Here is a 19,020-nt window from a genome sequence, read left to right on the forward strand (position 1 = left end):
AGAGAACACGTGGAGGCTCATTCATATGATTGTATAGTATTTTCTTTATTTATATCATACGGTAGTTCATCATTGAAGCGTTTCTTTGTTCACATTCAAAAAAGAGGTGCTTCGGAGAAACTCCCTTGCTCTGGCCGCCGTTCTCAAACCAACAACACGCATCCATCTTCCCCCTCTATCTAAACCAATTTCTTCCCTCTCTTTTGTGCCCATCACCCGTAGCAAAAATGTCTAGGTAAGGAAGTCTAGAATTTTGTTCATCTGTTGAATTTCCTTTGTATTTAAAGCTGTTTCCATTGCCAAAGCAAATGCAAAGATATTTTTCTTCAATTTGTTGTGTCAATTAATTGATTTCTAGAGAAAAACTGTGAAGTTATTTTTTCCATGGTATATCATGGTGATATAATTGATAAAGAGATTTGTCCGATGTAAATTAGGACATATTGAATGCTTGAGGATCCGGATATGAATCTCGTGGGATCGAATATAACAAAGTTTTAATAATATATATAATATTGTATTTAAAAATTACTAAAATAATAAAAATTAAATAGTTCTATTTTTATGGTACATTTCTAAGAGTTTTCATATCTACAAATTACTCCGTATAAAATTGTTGAAGTAAAATCACGGGTTTCAATAATTTAAATATTTATTCATAAATTTATATTTAAATATTTTAAATAATAATTTATTGGTTATTTATCAATAATTTGAATAAAAAAGAATTGAAGTAAAATCATTGGTTTTAAATTATTTTTTATAAATTGATATTTAGATATTTTAAATAATAATTCCTTGGTTATTATCAATAATTTGAATAAAGAATCACAATGGATTGGCCATTAAAAAAAATGAAAATTATGTATAGAATTAGAAGGGGAATGGCCATTAAATAACAATCAAACCAATTTATTTATTCAATTAAATGAGTCAACTTTTTAAGTGTGCCCTCGATTTGGAAAAAAGGAAGAAACGGTTCGTCTTCCTCGACTCATTTAGTGAGCCCTCGATTTGAAAAAAAAGGAAGAACAACGGTTGTCTTCCTCGATTCTAAAAAAGAACCAGATCTGAACTTTTCTGCCTCCGGACTTCCCCATATTCCTCCTCTATTCTTCACAACGATTTTTCTTATTCCTCTCTTGTTAACCTTCAAATACTGAAGGATTCGGAGGGGGTGGACCTTCCGTGGGGTCGGAGGTCAAAGGTCGATTATTCAAGTTTTCCGGCAATGCTCGGTGGCTGGCGGTGGGGTCGGCCGACCCCACGAGACCCCACCTGGGTCCGTCAGTGATTATAGTCCGAGTAGAATGGAGAGTCAACCCGCACAGAGAAGCCTCTCGCTAAACCTCCGCCGCCGTTCCTCTCAACAGCCACCACGTCTTCAGGTAATCAGTTTGTATTTTCTTTTTTTTCTTTGTATAGTTTAGGTCAATTTGTTCATCATTTTGGGGTTTGTGTTTTAAAAGGATTGATTATGTTTTTGCTTAGTTTACATGGTTAAGGTCAGTGTGGCTGAGGGCTGCTGAATCCATAGTAGCATCACCTAATTTAGTATTGTTACATTGTGCATTTAGAGTTGATTTTGAGAAGAAGAAAGGTTGAGTTTGACCAATGAACACAACAAGATCCCCTCTTCTACTTGTAATTACTAAAATAAGGGGAGCATCTTTATCTAGATGAGTAGGGCTGTACCTAGTAGTGCTGCCTTGAGCATTTTCTTTGTGTTGGATAAAGTCCGTCCAACTTTGAGAAGTAAATGAATTTGTGTGCTAATTTGTTAATCCTTGTTCGAATGAGTTTGGCTAGTGGCTAAATTTGCCTAGTTTCTTTGTCAGCTCTTAGAGTGTGACCTGTTCGATTAGAAAATGGTCTTTGCTTCTCCTTGGTGAAATCTGATTTTTTTCACCATCTTTCTGCATTGATAGATGTTTAGGCCAATCTGATCAAATTCTGGAATGTTTAATTGCATAGCCAGTGAAATAACCACACCAGCCGGTGAATATGGATTACAAGACCTATTAATACACCAGCCAGTGAAAAGGTTGTGAAAATGAATTTATGCTGCTTCTAAACAAGACCAAGTGCATTTCTTATATTTCCGTCTTTTACTCTCTCTCTTTGATCTGTTTCTGGAAGAAAAGTTAATTAAGGCTTTCTTGTGACTTTTGTTTCACGGGTAGGTTTCATGATTTAGTTTAAATAAATTTGGAAGCCTTTATCAAGATTAAAGAAATACATAGGCCATGCATGTTTCCGTGTCGTGTAATCATTGATGCCTATCATGTCTGAAAAACATACGTACTTTTAACCAACTGGATGATGAAGTTCCTTCCAGTGTATACTAAGTGGGTCCTAAATGGTAAGGCCTTATGATTTACAGTGTGGAGAGTTACAATGGTCTCTTGATATTTTCTCTGTGCTGAACGTGGATTCTGTTGATGTTTTTTCGGTTGAGTGGGATTTACTTATTAGAGCAATAATACTAGCAAATAACTGATAAAAATTTGTTCAAAGTGTTATGTTAATTTAGTTCATTGTGTATGGGTTTGGAATTCATATTGTTTGTATTTTGTCCTTGTTGCATTGTAACTTTGTTTACATGCAGTCCAAACGATTGATATTTTCTCTGTGCTGAACGTGGATTCTGTTGATGTTTTTTCGGTTGAGTGGGATTTACTTAATAGAGCAATAATACTAGCAAATAACTGATAAAAATTTATTCAAAGTGTTGTGTTAATTTAGTCCATTGTGTATGGGGTTTGGAATTCATATTGTTTGTATTTTGTCCTTGTTGCATTGTAACTTTGTTTACATGCAGTCCAAACGATTGATGGGGAAACAGATAAACAAATTTCTGTTTGGAGAAAGCACAGAGACGTTGTGCCACTTTTTCTTATGCTAGCCTTTATGCGCAAGGTCAAATGAGCTCTTTGTGCTAAGCCAGGCCACTTATCACATTCACAACGAGTTTATGAGGTGATTCTTTGACAAATTCTAGGACATCTAGTTGATTCACGTGGCCAGATATATAGTCTCTAGTTCATCTTTGTGATCTTTATTTGTATCTCATTTAATTTTGTCATTTTATTTGCAATATTTTTCTGTTTTCTAGGCCAGAATCGGTGCACCCACCCAGAGCTCAAATGCATTTCCACTTCTCCCCCCCGCTTAGTCAGGAGGTGGATTTTCCAGGATATTTGCATCTCTACTTCTGACCAAATAAGTGGTAGCATTTACTCATCTGGCCTTGTTAGCACTGGAATTGATGCTATGCCCCAGACACTGGAAATTGGCTGACGATATAGAACCTGTTGGATCCCAGATTCCCATACAAGGTTAGTTTCATTTATGATTTCTTTTGATTTTCATATCATTTATTAATTATTAGTTGTTGTTTTCCTATGAGTAAACCCTGCGAGCAACAAAAACAAAAAGTAATCAAATTAGTGAAATTATGGTAATCATTTTCAGTTCCTTCATCTCACATTTCAATTGGCGATGGTCCACAAACGCTGAAAACGACATCATTTCTTCAGTCTCTCATGCTTTGGCCAGCTACTGATGGAACCTTCCAGTTATGCAAAAGTGAGTACATTCTGTTACATATCAGTCATTGTTTGCTTGTGCACTTTTTTACCAGGCACTTTATTAATGTAGGAACCTGGAAATGCTGATCCTACTAATGCAGCTCTGTCTTCCGAGCATCCTGGGACAAAAGCCACTTATAACCTTTGGTGATGCATTAGATATGTACCGTACCATCTCAGAGAAGGTATATATACTATGTGCCATAACTTTTTAAATGTCAGTTACTTAAATCTAGTGCCCAAAAAATTGCCTCGCTTATGGTTGGACGGAGGGAATAAAAAATTACAAACTACAGCTATAAGTTTATTTTACTATTCTCTTAGTTGGTATCCTCCAATATGTTGATGTCAACTTATTATGTGGTATTTTTTTTTCTAAAATGACATGGTGGATTGAGCCTAAAACTTTTAGAATGCTGACTTTTCCAACTCTTGATATGATCATGCGTTTTACCTAGACTTCAATTGAAGAATCCACATCAACATGGTATCCTCCAGATTGTTCTTGTTTTGCTCAAATTGCGCACTAATTCTCCAATGATGCATTGTATAATTTCATATGCTGGCCTTGGTTTAGATGTGGGAATGATGTCAATCCTACATTGAATGTAAAATTAATGTTCAAAATGTATTTATTATTTTGTTAAGATTTATATGTTTTTCCTTGTTATTAGAATGAGTTGTTTGGATGATAAAACCTCATTTTCATATATTTCTACATATGTGTGCCTGCATTAGATAATGAAGCACTAGTATGAATGAAGCACTAGTATGAATAGCAGCTGCCAAAAAGGTTACAAATTCTGTTGGATTCTTTATCTAGAACTTGCTGTCCAATATATTAGGTTGCATTTAAGTTGATACTTTTGAATATGCACTTATTTGTTACTTATGTTGTGCTTCATTTCTTTATTTTTATTTATCAGCTGATTTATATAATTGAATTTGTTTGTTTTGTATTTGTTGTGTAGGAGTTGAGGAGGAGCTAACTTCTAAAGGGGTTATTAGTGTAGACTTCATTTTTCTCAAGGGTTGATCTGCAAACTTAGTTGTTGCTTACTAACTTCTGGAGTCCTAGGTTTCCCATGCTTCAAATAAGTGATAACAGTGTTCTTTGTTGTCCGATTTCTTGAGCTAAGGAGAGAGAACTATTCCGGTTTTGAAAAATTAATTGAAAAAGTCATAGGGCCGATCGACTGAATGAGAGCTTTATGAGTTGCAATCTTGTTGATATTGGTGCATAAAAATGATTTAGGCAATAGGAATAAAAGCCTCATATCCAAATTATCACATGCCTGACCCAGCATAAACCCCTAGTGAGCCAGTTTGAGCCCAAAAGCCCAATTTCTTTGTTGAAAATTTTAAAGTCACTATATCAGCTTACCTATTATATCCATTTGTTGGCCTATATTTTCTTCCCTAGTCACCAAAATTAAAGTGCTAGCACATCCTTGGGAGGGTATTATGGTGGCAAGATAAAGATGGAAGTTTTGGACCATTCATTGGTGGTATTCATTTGTACTGAGATACAAGGTGAGTGAAAAGCTCTCACTTCAAACGAAAATAGAATCAAAAGGTAGCCTTTCGTGTTTAGAAAAAAGCCAAGGCTAGAAAAAAAAAGAAAAAAGGCAGCCTTTCATGAGTAAAAAAAAAGCCAAGGCTAGAAAAAAATATATAAAAAGGCAGCCTTTCATGTGTAAAAAAAGCCAAGGCTAGAAAAAATAAATAAATAAAAAGGCAGTCTTTCTTGAGTAAAAAAAGCCAAGGCTAGATAAAATAAATAAATAAAAAGGCAGCCTTCTTGAGTAAAAAAAGCCAAGGCTTGAAAAAAAATATTGAGCGAAAAATAGAAATGATAAAAGAATGCTCAAAAGAATAAGTTGACTTGGTTAGATGGTCGAAAAATCTCATGTTTGGGGTGTTGAGCTGTGAGAAATTTGTACGCATTGACTGAGATGTGAAAGATGTTGTGATGGATGTGCTAGTATTTTAAGAATGGTGGTAAGCTACTTAACCATATATTATCCCACCTTTACCAAAAGCCCCTTTACATCCCAATGAATAAGACCTTTTCATTTATGCATCATATTGACTTGTGAGCGATGAATTTTGCTTGAATTTGGGAGAAAGATCTTATGTGCTTAAAATAAAGAATAGCCGGAAGAACTTCTCTTTAGGAATTAGTGACGATGGTTTGAGACTCCCAAGACACAACTCGAGCTTATATTGAAGCATGGGATGCCTAGGTCTTAGGGAATTAGTTCGTGTACAATTCTTGTTCGAAAGTTTTACCCGCGAGTGAATTCATGGTCGACCTAATTTCCCTACGGATTCGTTGGTGTGACTTGAAGGAGAGGATTATCTAATATCTTATGACTGTGCTTTATTGTCTAACTTGCTCGAGGGCTAGCAAGACTTAAGTTATGGGGGTGTTTGATGTGAGTGGGTAATTGTCTAACTTGTTCCTCGGAGTATACAATGGAATGGAGGGTAGCGTATTACTGCTCCAAGTCAGTTTTGCCCACTTTGATATTAAGTGTCTCTCAGTTCATACTAAAGCCATCAATGAAGAACTACTGCAAAATCTTTCTGATGCTCTACATTTTTCTCTACTTGATAAAATTGGAGTTAGCCTTGCTGGGTCCAAAATCTGAAGATCACGATACCAGGATGTGTGGTTAGTCATTCTCTTCGTTGTACATACATTTAGATATAATTTTTTGTTTAGTTGTAGGAAGTGGAATGCATACAACAATTTATTATTTTTATTTCCTTGGATTCTTTCTACATGTTTCATTTAGATATAACCCTTTTCTTGTCTGTATGTAGGAAATAATTTCAGTTTGAGTCAGATTAAAGAGCTGTGTGCCAATCCTATTGTATTTGAGGCGACTGAGATGGCCTCTCTAAGCATTCAGATTCATTCTTGCAAATGTTATCTCTTGGGCAACTAAGGTGCTTTCTGTGATAGTTCCTCGTGCAAAAATAGACTAGAATTTCTTAGTCGATCTGAAGGCCGAAGCCCAACTACGTGGAAATCACTTCTTCAGGTGCTTTCAGTGATACTGCCTGATGCATAAATAGACAAGAATTTATTTTAGAAACTAATTTTTTACCTTTATGCTTGTTTATATTAGCGTTGATAAAAACGCACCGCACTTGGGTGAGCAAGATCTGGGGGCGGCACGGTGGGGGCAAGTCGTGGGGCGGCAGGGGGCGACTGAGTTCTTAACTTAGAAGAAGCGGGGGGAAAGAGTAAGCCTTCTTTGCTTAATCTTCTTCTTCTTGGTTGTAGCGCCTATATTTTCTACTTATTTGATTCAATTTTGCTGCCTTTTGCAGCTTTGTAAATCTATTACATATATTATAGTTTTGGGTATTATATTGTGCATGGTGATTTCCTACTTTTTCTAATCCACTTTTTGCTACCTTGCATCTATAATTAATATATACTACCTATTATCTTATTTTTTTGTGTCATATGCCGTGTACATAAATGTGCTATATTAGTATTTCTTTGATATATAAACCCCATTCATTAAATCTTGGCATCTTAATATACCTGTTAAAATGTTTCACAGGCTCTTTCCCAAGGACCCTACTAGACATGTACTTTGGCATTCGGTTTGCTGTACTTGCATCTAAAAAAGAAATCATGGGCCTTGGAAGCTGGATGAGCACTCAATTAGTGTCAAATATAGATGCTTTCTATGAAGTTAGTGTTTTCTCTTTTTTAAAATCCCTACCTATTAAGATCCCAGGACACAAAGAAAAGCAAGTTAATGTCTGTTGTTGTGTAAAGAAATCATTATGTGAGACTAATTTTAGAATTTGCATCTGCCAGTGCCATCTTATGGTATGTTATGATTGTAATTTCATGCTCCGGGTTATGTGCATGCCTCCAGGAATAGATCAAGTTTCTGAAAGATGTTCAGGACCTCTCTCCTAGTCACATTCAACCTTTGGTTCGCTTTTGAATATCTTTGTGGAAGCTTGTCCCGCTATTTTAAAGGTATCGCGACACACATTTTCATCAATTTTGAATACCTTGTTGGAAACTTGTCCCACTATTTAAATGAACACATCATTGGATGATTCTTGCTTGTAAGAGATCAGTATTTCAAAGTTCTATGTGTTGAATTTTATGGCCAAATACTGATGCTAGATATGATGGAGATTGCCTCTAGCATTTTAGCATTTCGTTAGTAAATGCATAACAGTCTATATACGAGTATATGTTTGCTAATCTTTTGAGGAATACAATTTTTTTTCAAAGTACCCTGAAAGGAAGCAGTACTTTTTGGTTAGATCTTATATACTTATTGTTCTAAATTAATATATCGTAACTATTTTTTCTGTTCAAAATAGTTCGATGTTTTTTCTGGTATGAATCTGGGCATGAAATTATTGAATCCACAGTCTGGTTTTGTTGTTGGATTTGTCATGATGTTTAGCCAAAATTTCATATACTATATATACTGTGACATGTTGTGCCTCTTAGGCTATGATTTCTTTTTCTTATGTATGGTGTTGGATTGACTTAAGCATGAAGTAGCAGGTTCAGAATTTTGAAGTCAATTTCATTGTATGAGAACTTCCAAGAAAACTAAAAATTATGCTATGGATTATGCAATCATAGCAGAGGAGTCATATGTGAGCACTTCCAAGAAAACTACAAATTATCTCTGTTGGTTTTCTATTTATTACATTAACTCTCCACTTCCTCTGATCTTTCTCATGATTTTAATATTTCTTGCGATGCCAGAATGTAAACAGCTTGTTACCACTTCTATGGCTGCTGACTCCAAAAATCATATAAGCTCATGTAGGAAAATCAAATTAATGATTGGACATATGATACATATTGGAGAAGTTTCCTACATTGCTTAACTTTACAAACAATTTTCCTGTAGTAAATAATTTAATTACTCTTTCCGATTCGTTGATGCTGAAGGGTCCTTTTTTTCAGTAGTGTATATAACAATGTAAATACTAAAGAAGTTATGTGATTTTAAATGGCAGGACTAAGCCATGGAGCCTGATGAGAAACTTATACTAAATGCAGCACATTTGATGGTATCAAGGTTGGCAGGAAGTCTTTTGCTAATGTAACCTTTAAGGTATAGATAACCTTTGCTTTATTACTTTCCTGTGTTAAATGTTAATGATCTTGTGAATTTGTCAAAACATCACTTTATATACCTTGCGTGTTGATTGAAGAGGCCCTTACATTAAATTTAGGAACCTTTACTTGGTTCGTTATCAAGGGAGCTTAGAAGGTCACTTCAGGGCTTGGCCGTAGCAACTGATCTTCTAGAGAAGTCATTTCTGCTGGTAACTAATGATAATATCCTTTGCATCAATGTCTTGATTTCCATAATAACTATTAAAGCAAAAGAAGTGAGGCGATAAAGACTTGTTTGCATCAACGAAATTAATTGGTTTTAATTAGAAATAACACCGATGAATGGAATCCATCCACTGATACACATCTTCCTTGATTGATATCCGCTCTGGAAATGTTGTGATACACCCAAAATTTTAATTATTATTCCAGCAATTGTGTTTGTCTACGACAGTTTGATCAACTAGCACGGGACCAAGTTTTCTATAGATTGCAAACTAACTTTCAACGCAAACAAGGGAGTATTTTGTTTTCGCTCACATTCATTTTCTCGTCCTTCACTAAAAGGACAATGTTAGGATTAAGATTTGGGGTAAGGGTGTTTGTGTGCATGCTATATTATGTAGTTGTAAATAATTTGATTAATTTCTCTCCGATTTGTTAATTCTGAAGTTTCCATTTTTCAGTAGTGTATATAACAATGTGAATACTGAAGAAATTATGTGTTTTTAAATGGCAGGACTATGCCACAGATCCTGATCAGAAACTTATAAGAAATGCAACACATTTGATGGTAGCAAGGTTGGCAGGAAGTCTTGGTAATGTAACCTGTAAGGTATTGATAACCTTTGCATTATTAGTTTCTTGTATAATAAGTATTAGCAAGTGATCTTCTAGACAGCTGGTGAATAATGATAATCTCCTTTCCATCTCAGCATGTGATTTCCAAAATAACTATTAAAAATAAAACAAGAGATACGAATAAAGACTTGTTAGAATCAACCAAACTAATTGGTTTTAATTAGAAACACCATACGACTTAGCAGGAATCACGATCAGAGTTGACACTGATGAATGGAATCCATCCACTGACACAAATCTTCCTCGATTGATAACCGCTCTGGAAATGTTGTGATACACTAAAAATTTTAAATAATATTCCAACATTTTTGTTTTTCTAAAACAGTTAGATCAGCTATCGAGGGACCAAATTTGCTTTGGATTGTGTACTTGAGTTTGCTCGTACTGCTCATCTAATTTCTGCTTATGTTCATTCCAGGTTGAGTATAAAGCTGCGTAGCAAGCAGAACTCGGTCCCGTGTTGATAGCTCTACTTCAGTGTTGATCAAGTTCCACAGATGTCCCCTGTTCTTCAGCAATGAGGTGTTATAGCTGTAACCACTACTCGTAGGATTTTTATGCTAGTACACTTTGAGCACACAGTTTTGTAGGGACTAACGCGGAGTTGTCCTAGTTCTCACTTCTGGTATAGGGGGGCACCACCCCTTACTTGCTTTCTACGTAAACAAGGAAGTATTCTATCTCCCTTTATATTTTCTTGTCCTTCACATTGAGGCTAATGTTTAGAATAGTTTTGAGGTGTGGGTGTTTGCGTGCATTCTTTTTTTTGTGGTTGTAATTTATCCTATTTGTGTGTGTATGCAAGGTTTTCTCTATTGATTTTCACCATAAATACTCTTTTATGGGTTATTAGTGTAGACTAGTTTCTCTCAAGGGTTGGAGAACTAAGATTCCCTAATTTAAAAACCTAACTTTTTAATATTTTAATATGTGAAAATAAATTTGTGCTGCTGAACAAGACACGCTGCCGAACAAGACCATGTACATATCTTATAGTATTTTCTATGGTCTCTTGATATTTTCTCTCTGGTGAATGTAGAGTCTGTTGATGTTTTTTCCGATAAATGGGATTTACTTTTTAAAGCAATAATAGTAGCAAATAACTGATATAAAAAATTTGGTAATAGATTGTGTTTATTTAATCCATTGTCTATGGGTTTGGGATTCATATTGTTTTTATTTTGCCCTTGTTGCATTTTAACCTTGTATACATGCAGTCCAAACCATTGATGGGAAACAGATAAACAACTTTCCATTAGGAGAAAGTATAGAGAATGATGTGCAACTATTTTTTATGCTAGCCTTTATGTACAAGGTCAAATGAGCCCTTTGTCCTAAGCTAGACCACCTGCCACATTCACAACAACGAGTTTGTGAGGTTATTCTCTGACAAATTCTAGGACATCTAAGTTGATTCAGGTTGTCAGGTACATATTATCTATTTTCATCTTTGTGATCTTTATTTGTGTCTCATTTCATTTTTTTCATTTAGTTGTATCATTTTGCTCGTTTTCCAGGCAAGAATCGATCCATCCAGAGCTCAAATGCATTTCCAGTTTGACCCTCCGCTTCATCAGTAGGTGGATTTTCCTATCAATTTGCATCTCTACTTCTGACGAAATGAGTATTAGCACTGGAATTGGTGCTATGCCCCACACACCCGAAATTGGCTCTGACGAGATAGAACCTATTGGATCCCCGATACCTCCAAGGTTTGTTTAGTTTATGGTTTCTTTTGATTTTCTATAATTTCTTAATTATTAGTAGTTGTTTTCGTATGAGTAAACCCTGCGAGCAACAAGAACAAAATTAAATCAAGTTAGTAAAATTATGGTGATCGTTTTCAGTTCCTTCACCTCACATTCAATTGGCGATGGTCCACAAACTCCAGAAAATGACATCATTCCTTCATTCCCTCCTGCTTTGGCCAGTTATTGATGAAACCTTTCAGTTATGCAAACGTGAGTACATTCTGTTTATATATCAACAATTATTTTCTTGTGCACTTTTTGACCTGTAAACTCTATTAATGCAGGAACCTGGAAATGCTGCACATCATACTAATGCAACTCTGTCTGCCGAGCATCCTGGGACAAATGTACCATACTATCTCGGAGAAGGTATATATACTATTCGCCTTAACTCTTTAAATATCAATTTCTTAAAATCTCGTGCCCAAAAAATTGCCTAGCTTATGGTTGGACGGAGGGAGTACAAAATTACAAACTATAGCTATAAGTTTATTTTACTATTATCTTAGTTGGTATCCTCCAATATATTGATGTCAACATATTATGTTGTTTTCCTTTTTCTTAAAGACATGGTGGATTGAGCATAAAACTTTTAGAATGCTGTCTTTTCCAACTCTTGATTTGATCATGCGTTTTGTCTAGAATTCAATTGTAGAATCTACATCCAACAAAGTATGAATGATATGTAATGAGCTAATTACTTGTCTAATGCTGCATTGGTTTGCATCATGGACATTAGATTCTTATATAGGTAAATTATTGCTGTTTGCAAAGAACCGAGCTTAAGCAGATTGTTCTTGAGTTGCTCAAAATATGCACTTATTCTCAGGACAATATTTCCGATGATGCACCATATAATTTCATAGGCTGGGCTTGGTCTAGAAGTGGGAATGATCCTACATGGTATGTAAAATTTATGTGCAAAATATATTTATTATGTTGTTAAGATTGATAATGTTTTTCCTTAGATATTAGAATGAGTTGTTTTGATTATACAATCTCATTTTTATATGTTTAAACATATGTTTGCCTGCTTTAGATAATGAAGCACAAGTCCGAATAGCAGCTGCTGAAAAGCTTACAAATTCTGTCGGATTCTTTGTCTAGAACTTGCTGTCCAGCATATTTGGTTGTTTTTAAGTTGATACTTTTGAATATGCACTTTAAGTATTTGTTGCATTTGTTGTGCTTAATTTATTTATTAATATTCACAAGCTGATTTGTATAACTGATTTTGTTTGTTTCTGTGTTTGTATTTTAGGAGCTAAGGAGGAGTTAACTTCTAAATGAGGCAAGATGAGAGAAGAAATACCTAACCCCCATTACCTAACTTTCAACGCAAACAAGGGAGTATTTTGTTTTCGCTCACATTCATTTTTCTTGTCCTTCACAAAAAGGACAATGTTAAGATTAAGATTTGGGGTAAGGGTGTTTGTGTGCATGCTTGATTATGTAGTTGTAAATAATTTGATTAATTTCTCTCCGATTTGTTAATTCTGAAGTTTCCATTTTCAGTAGTGTATATAACAATGTGAATACTGAAGAAATTATGTGTTTTTAAATGGCAGGACTATGCCACAGATCCTGATGAGAAACTTATACGAAATGCAACACATTTGATGGTAGCAAGGTTGGCAGGAAGTCTTGGTAATGTAACCTGTAAGGTATTGATAACCTTTGCATTATTAGTTTCTTGTATAATAAATATTAGCAAGTGATCTTCTAGACAGCTGGTGACTAATGATAATCTCCTTTCCATCTTAGCAAGTGATCTTCTAGACAGCTGGTGACTAATGATAATCTCCTTTCCATCAATGCGTCTTGATTTCCAAAATAACTATTAAAAATAAAACAAGAGATGCGAATAAAGACTTGTTAGAATCAACTAAACTAATTGGTTTTAATTAGAAATACCATACGACTTAGCAGGAATCACTATCAGAAATGACACCGATGAATGGAATCCATCCTCTGATATAAATCTTCCTTGATTGATAACCGCTCTGGAAATGTTGTGATACACTGAAAATTTTAAATATTATTCCACCAATTTTGTTTTTCTACAACAGTTAGATCAGTTATTGAGGGACCAAATTTGCTTTGGATTGTGTACTTGCGTTTGCTCGTACTGCTCATCTAATTTCTGCTTATGTTCATTCCAGGTTGAGTGTAAAGCTGCGTAGCAATAAGAATTCGGTCCGGTGTTGATAGCTTCCAGAGATGTCCCCTGTGCTTCAGAAGTGAGGTGCTATAGCTGTAACCACTACTCGTAGGATTTTTATGCTAGTACACTTTGAGCACACAGTTTTGTAGGGACTAACCCGGAGTTGTCCTGGTTCTCACTTCTGGTATAGGGGGGCACCACCCCTTACTTGCTTTCTACGTAAACAAGGAAGTATTCTATCTCCCTTTACATTTTCTTGTCCTTCACATTGAGGCTAATGTTTAGAATAGTTTTGAGGTGTGGGTGTTTGCGTGCATTTTTTTTGTGGTCGTAATTTATCCTATTTGTGTGTGTATGCAAGGTTTTCTGTATTGATTTTCACCATAAATACTCTTTTATGGGTTATTAGTGTAGACTAGTTTCTCTCAAGGGTTGGAGAACTAAGATTCCCTAATTTAAAACACCTAACTTATTATTATTTTAATATGTGAAAATGAATTTGTGCTGCTGAACAAGACACGCTGCCGAACAAGACCAAGTACATATCTTATAGTATTTTCTATGGTCTCTTGATATTTTCTCTCTGGTGAACGTGGAGTCTGTTGATAATGTTTATTATGTTGTTTAGATTGATATATTTATTATGTTGTTTAGATTGATAATGTTTTTCCTTAGATAATAGAATGAGTTATTTTGATTATACAATCTCATTTTTATATGTTTAAACATATATTTGCCTGCTTTAGATAATGAAGCACAAGTCCGAATAGCAGCTGCTGAAAAGGTTACAAGTTCTGTCGGATTCTTTGTCTAGAACTTGCTGTCCAGCATATTTATGTGCAAAATATATTTATTATGTTGTTTAGATTGATAATGTTTTTCCTTAGATATTAGAATGAGTTATTTTGATTATACAATCTCATTTTTATATGTTTAAACATATATTTGCCTGCTTTAGATAATGAAGCACAAGTCCGAATAGCAGCTGCTGAAAAGGTTACAAGTTCTGTCGGATTCTTTGTCTAGAACTTGCTGTCCAGCATATTTGGTTGTTTTTAAGTTGATACTTTTGAATATGCACTTAAGTATTTGTTGCATTTGTTGTGCTTAATTTATTTATTAATATTCACAAGCTGATTTGTATAACTGATTTTGTTTGTTTCTGTGTTTGTATTGTAGGAGCTAAGGAGGAGTTAACTTCTAAATGAGGCAAGATGAGAGAAGAAATACCTAACCCCCATTACCTAACTTTCAACGCAAACAAGGGAGTATTTTGTTTTCCTCACATTCATTTTCTTTTCCTTCACAAAAAGGACAATGTTAAGATTAAGATTTGGGGTAAGGGTGTTTGTGAGCATGCTTGATTATGTAGTTGTAAATAATTTGATTAATTTCTCTCCGATTTGTTAATTCTGAAGTTTCCATTTTCAGTAGTGTATATAACAATGTGAATACTGGCAGGAAGTCTTGGTAATGTAACCTGTTGTAGTGTTGAGAGCTCTACTTTAATGTTGATCAAGTTCTAAGGATGTCTCATGTTCTTCAGCAGGGAGGTGTTATAGCTGTAACCAATGCTCGTAGGGTTTTTATGCTAGTACACTTTGAGCACACACTTTTGTAAGGACTAACCCGGAGTTGTCCTGGTTCTCACTTCTAAGTGTTTCTACGCAATGGTTTTCGCTCATTGATTTTCACTAGAAACACTTTATTATACGTTATTAGTGGACTTAGTTTCACCAGAAACACTAAGATCTCCTAATTTAAAATACCTAACTTATTAGTATTTTAGTAATATGTGAAAATGAATTTTGATGATAAAATCTCATTTTAAATGTTTCTACATGTATGCCTGCTTTAGATAATGAAGCACAAGTGTGAATAGTAGTTGCCAAAAGGTAACAAATTTGGTTGTGGATTCTTGATCGAGAACTTGCTATCCTACATATTAGGTTATTAGGTTGTATTTATGTTGATACTGATGAATATGCACCTTTAAGTATTTGTTTACTTATGTTGAATTTCATATGTTGATTTACATAGTTTATTCCGTTTTGTAGGAGTCAAGGAGATGTTAACTTCTTTGGAGCCAAGATAAGAAAAGAAATACCTAACTTCCCACACAAACAAGAGAGATCTCGCCTATCACATAAAGGGAAATGTTAAGATTCATTTTGTGGGTGTGGGTGTGGGTGTGGGTGTGGGTGTGGGTGTGGGTGTGGGTGTTTGTGTTTGTGTTTGTGTTTGTGTTTGTGTTTGTGTTTGTGTTTGTGTTTGTACCGTGTGGCCTTTGTATTTTGTGTATAGTAATAGTGTAGTGTGTTAGTGTAGAGTGCGCATTGTTTGTATTTTTTATAGTGTATGAACCGTGTGTATTTTGTGATTTTGCATGTATCTGTATGTGTTTGTAGTTCATGTAATTTTATGTGTGTATGGGTGGGCGTGTGGTGTATGTTGTGTGGATTGTGTTTATATTGTAGTTCAATTTGCCATGATATACCGCCATTACTTCGCTATGGCAGCTATTTGACAACATTGGTGTTTGGTGCGATTATTTTGTCTGCAAGTACGGTGTGTATTTTGATTAGTGTTTGCAGTTTGTGTTTTGAGCATGTGTTTGTATTTTTTGTATATTGTGTGCGTTGTGTAGTGTGGGTGTTTTGTGTATATTATATGTACCACGCGTATTGTGTAGTTGTGTGTATATTGCGTGTAGTATGTATTTTGTGTATAATTGGTATATTGTGTGTAGTTTATATAATTTGTGTATATTTTATTTATAATGTGTGTATTTCTTTTATATGTATTTTTTTTGTATGTGTGCAGTGCATGTATTTTGTGCTTAATGTTTGTTCTATATATGTGTGTTAGCTACCTCTCATTTTGTTCTAGGATTTTTAATTTTTTTATACTGCGTAGTGTGTAGTTGTGTGTATACTGCGCATATATTTTGTGTATAATTTGTATATTGTGTATAGTTTATATAATTTGTGTATGTTTTATTTATAATGTGTGTATTTTTTGATAGTGTGTTTAGTGCGGTGTTTGTATTTTATGTATAGTATAGGTATTTTGTATATAGTGTATTTGTAGCGCAATGTTTGTGTGTATATTGTGAAGTGTATAGTGAGTGTTTGTATGTTTTTGCAGTGCATGTATTTTGTGTATGTGTTGCGCATGTGTGTTTTTTGTGTAGTATGTGCAAAGTGTGTATATTGTATAATGTGTGTTGTGTTTGTATTTTTCCTATTTATTTGTATTTTTGTGTATCCTTTGTGTTTTCTTTTACATTGTATACTTTGTATTTTTATAGTATGTGTGTTTGTATAGTGTGTACATTGTATGGAAACATTGTGTGCAACAGTGAGTGTTAGTGTACGTATTTTGTGTGTAGAGTGTTTATATTATGCGTGTTATATACTTTGTTGTATTTTGTGTGGTGTGTGCAATATTTGACTATTTTGTGTATTGAGTGTGTAACACAGTATATGTATTTTTTGTGGTTGTGTGCAACATATGTAGAGTATGTAGTGTATATGTGATTATTTTGTGTATTGAGTGTGTGCAACATATGTAGGGTATGTAGTGTGTCTACGTTGTGTATGCGTGTGCTCAATGTATGTTTGTGCACGTTTGTGCATCCCACGTATTTTGTGCATCCCACGTATTTTGTGCTTAAAGTGAATATAATGTGTATAATATGTGTACTTTGTGTATAGTTGTGTGTAATGTATGTATTTTTTATATAGCTTGTTTTTAGCATAATGTTTTGCACTTTGTATGGTGAATTTTGTGTATAGTTGTGTGTAATGTATGTATTTTTTATATAGCTTGTTTTTAGCATAATGTTTTGCACTTTGTATTGTGAATTTTGTATGTTGTGTTGTGAAGCTCAATGTTTATATTTTGTGCGGTAGTATGTGTTTATGCATTTGCAGTGCTTGTATTTTGTGTATATGTGTGTGCGCATGTGTAATGTGTGTATTTTGTGTATAATATGTGTAGATTGTGTAATAATGTATTTTGTGCAGTAGAGTGTGTGCGTTTGGAGTACATTATGTGTAATGTGTGTATATGTTGTGTTTTGTGGTTAGTGTGTAGTGTGGGTATAGTGTTTATTTTTTTTATAATGTATTTAGCACAATGTTTGTATTTGAATATAATTTGTATTGTGTGTAATGTATATAGCATGTATAGTGTGTATAGTGCATGAAGTATGTATTTTATGTGCTGTGTAGTGTGTGTAGCATATGTATTTGGCGTGTAGTGTGTACATTGTGTAATAGTGTATGTTTAGCATAGTGTGTGTACATTGTGTAATAGTGTATGTATTTTATGTGCTGTGGTGTAGCATATGTATTTGGCGTGTAGTGTGTGTACATTGTGTAATAGTGTATTTGGTTTATACTTTGTGTTTACTGTGTTTAGCATATGTATTATGTTAGTATTTGGTCTATACTTTGTATTTAGTGTGTTTAGCATATATATAATGTGTGTATTATTTGTATCGTGTATGTTTAGAGAAGTGTTTATGCTGTGTATTATGTGTATGTTGTGTGTTCAGCGCACTGTTGTGTGGTAGTGTGTGTTGTGTGGTAGTGTGTGTGCGCATTTGCAATGTATGTATCTTGTGTATAGTATATGTAGAGAGTGTATACTTATATAATGTATGCAGTGTGTGTTTTGTAAGCGTATTGGGTGTATTGTGAGGGTATTTTGTGCATACTTGTGTTTTTTTCTATTTGTAGTGTGTGTTTGTATATAGTGTGTTGTTTGTGTAGTTTATTGTGCAATACATAGTGTATGTATTTTGTGTAATGCTTAGTAAAGTGTGTGCAATGTGTTGTGTGCGTGTATATGTGTACTTTGTACATTTGTGTGTGAAGTGTGTTCATATTTTATTATAGTGTATGCATTTTATTTATGGTGTGTGTAATGTGTGTATAGTTTATAGTTTTTGGTTAGTTTAGTGTGTGATTTGTGTGTATAGTGTGTGTCATGTGTGTATAATGTATCATGTGTGTGTAGTGTGTTTTTTATGTATAATGTGTTTAGCACATAGTTTGTATTTTGAATAGAATATTCATTGTGTGTAGTGTAGGTAGTGTATACGCGTGCAACTTTTGTGGTTCATTTCTTTGTGTAGTATATGTATCTTGTGTATAGTGTGAGTGTTGTTTGCAATGTGTGTTGTATATGTATTTGGTGTGTAGTGTGTGCATTGTATATATGGATTGTATTTTGTGGAGTTTGTGTAATGTCCCGTATGTGTATTTTGTGTCTAATTTGTGTAATTCGTCTGATTTTGTGTATAGTGTGTGTAGTGTGAAGTTTATTGTGCAATATGTAGTGTATGTATTTTTTTGTAGTGCTTAGTAAAGTGTGTGCAATGTGTTGCATGCGTGTATGTGTGTATTTTGTACATTTGCGTGTGAAGTGTGTTCATAGTTTATTATAGTGTGCATTTTATTTATGGTGTGCGTGATGTGTGTATAGTTTATAGTTTTTGGTTAGTGTGTAGTGTGTGATTTG

At 34.3% G+C, this 19,020-nt stretch overlaps 3 long non-coding RNA genes across 3 annotated transcripts; all 3 read left to right on the top strand.

Annotated features, from left to right (window-relative positions):
• The first annotated feature begins 999 nt into the window (after positions 1-999).
• Positions 1,000-5,267, top strand: LOC121751199. The gene is made up of 6 exons (XR_006040020.1): positions 1,000-1,388; positions 2,822-2,979; positions 3,116-3,338; positions 3,475-3,588; positions 3,661-3,775; positions 4,562-5,267. It is a non-coding gene; the product is annotated as an uncharacterized LOC121751199 (long non-coding RNA).
• A 111-nt stretch (positions 5,268-5,378) lies between these two features.
• Positions 5,379-6,769, top strand: LOC121751375. Its single transcript, XR_006040068.1, has 3 exons — positions 5,379-6,267; positions 6,420-6,640; positions 6,728-6,769. It is a non-coding gene; the product is annotated as an uncharacterized LOC121751375 (long non-coding RNA).
• Positions 6,770-7,495: 726 nt separating this feature from the next.
• Positions 7,496-15,639, top strand: LOC121751101. The gene is made up of 14 exons (XR_006039995.1): positions 7,496-7,602; positions 8,613-8,710; positions 8,832-8,924; positions 9,455-9,550; positions 9,995-11,003; positions 11,094-11,288; positions 11,424-11,537; positions 11,612-11,696; positions 12,157-12,230; positions 12,589-12,749; positions 12,896-12,991; positions 13,490-13,572; positions 14,671-14,829; positions 15,549-15,639. It is a non-coding gene; the product is annotated as an uncharacterized LOC121751101 (long non-coding RNA).
• Positions 15,640-19,020: the final 3,381 nt, after the last annotated feature.

Source organism: Salvia splendens, chromosome 10 (assembly GCF_004379255.2).
Source record: "Salvia splendens isolate huo1 chromosome 10, SspV2, whole genome shotgun sequence".
NCBI lineage: Eukaryota > Viridiplantae > Streptophyta > Magnoliopsida > Lamiales > Lamiaceae > Salvia > Salvia splendens.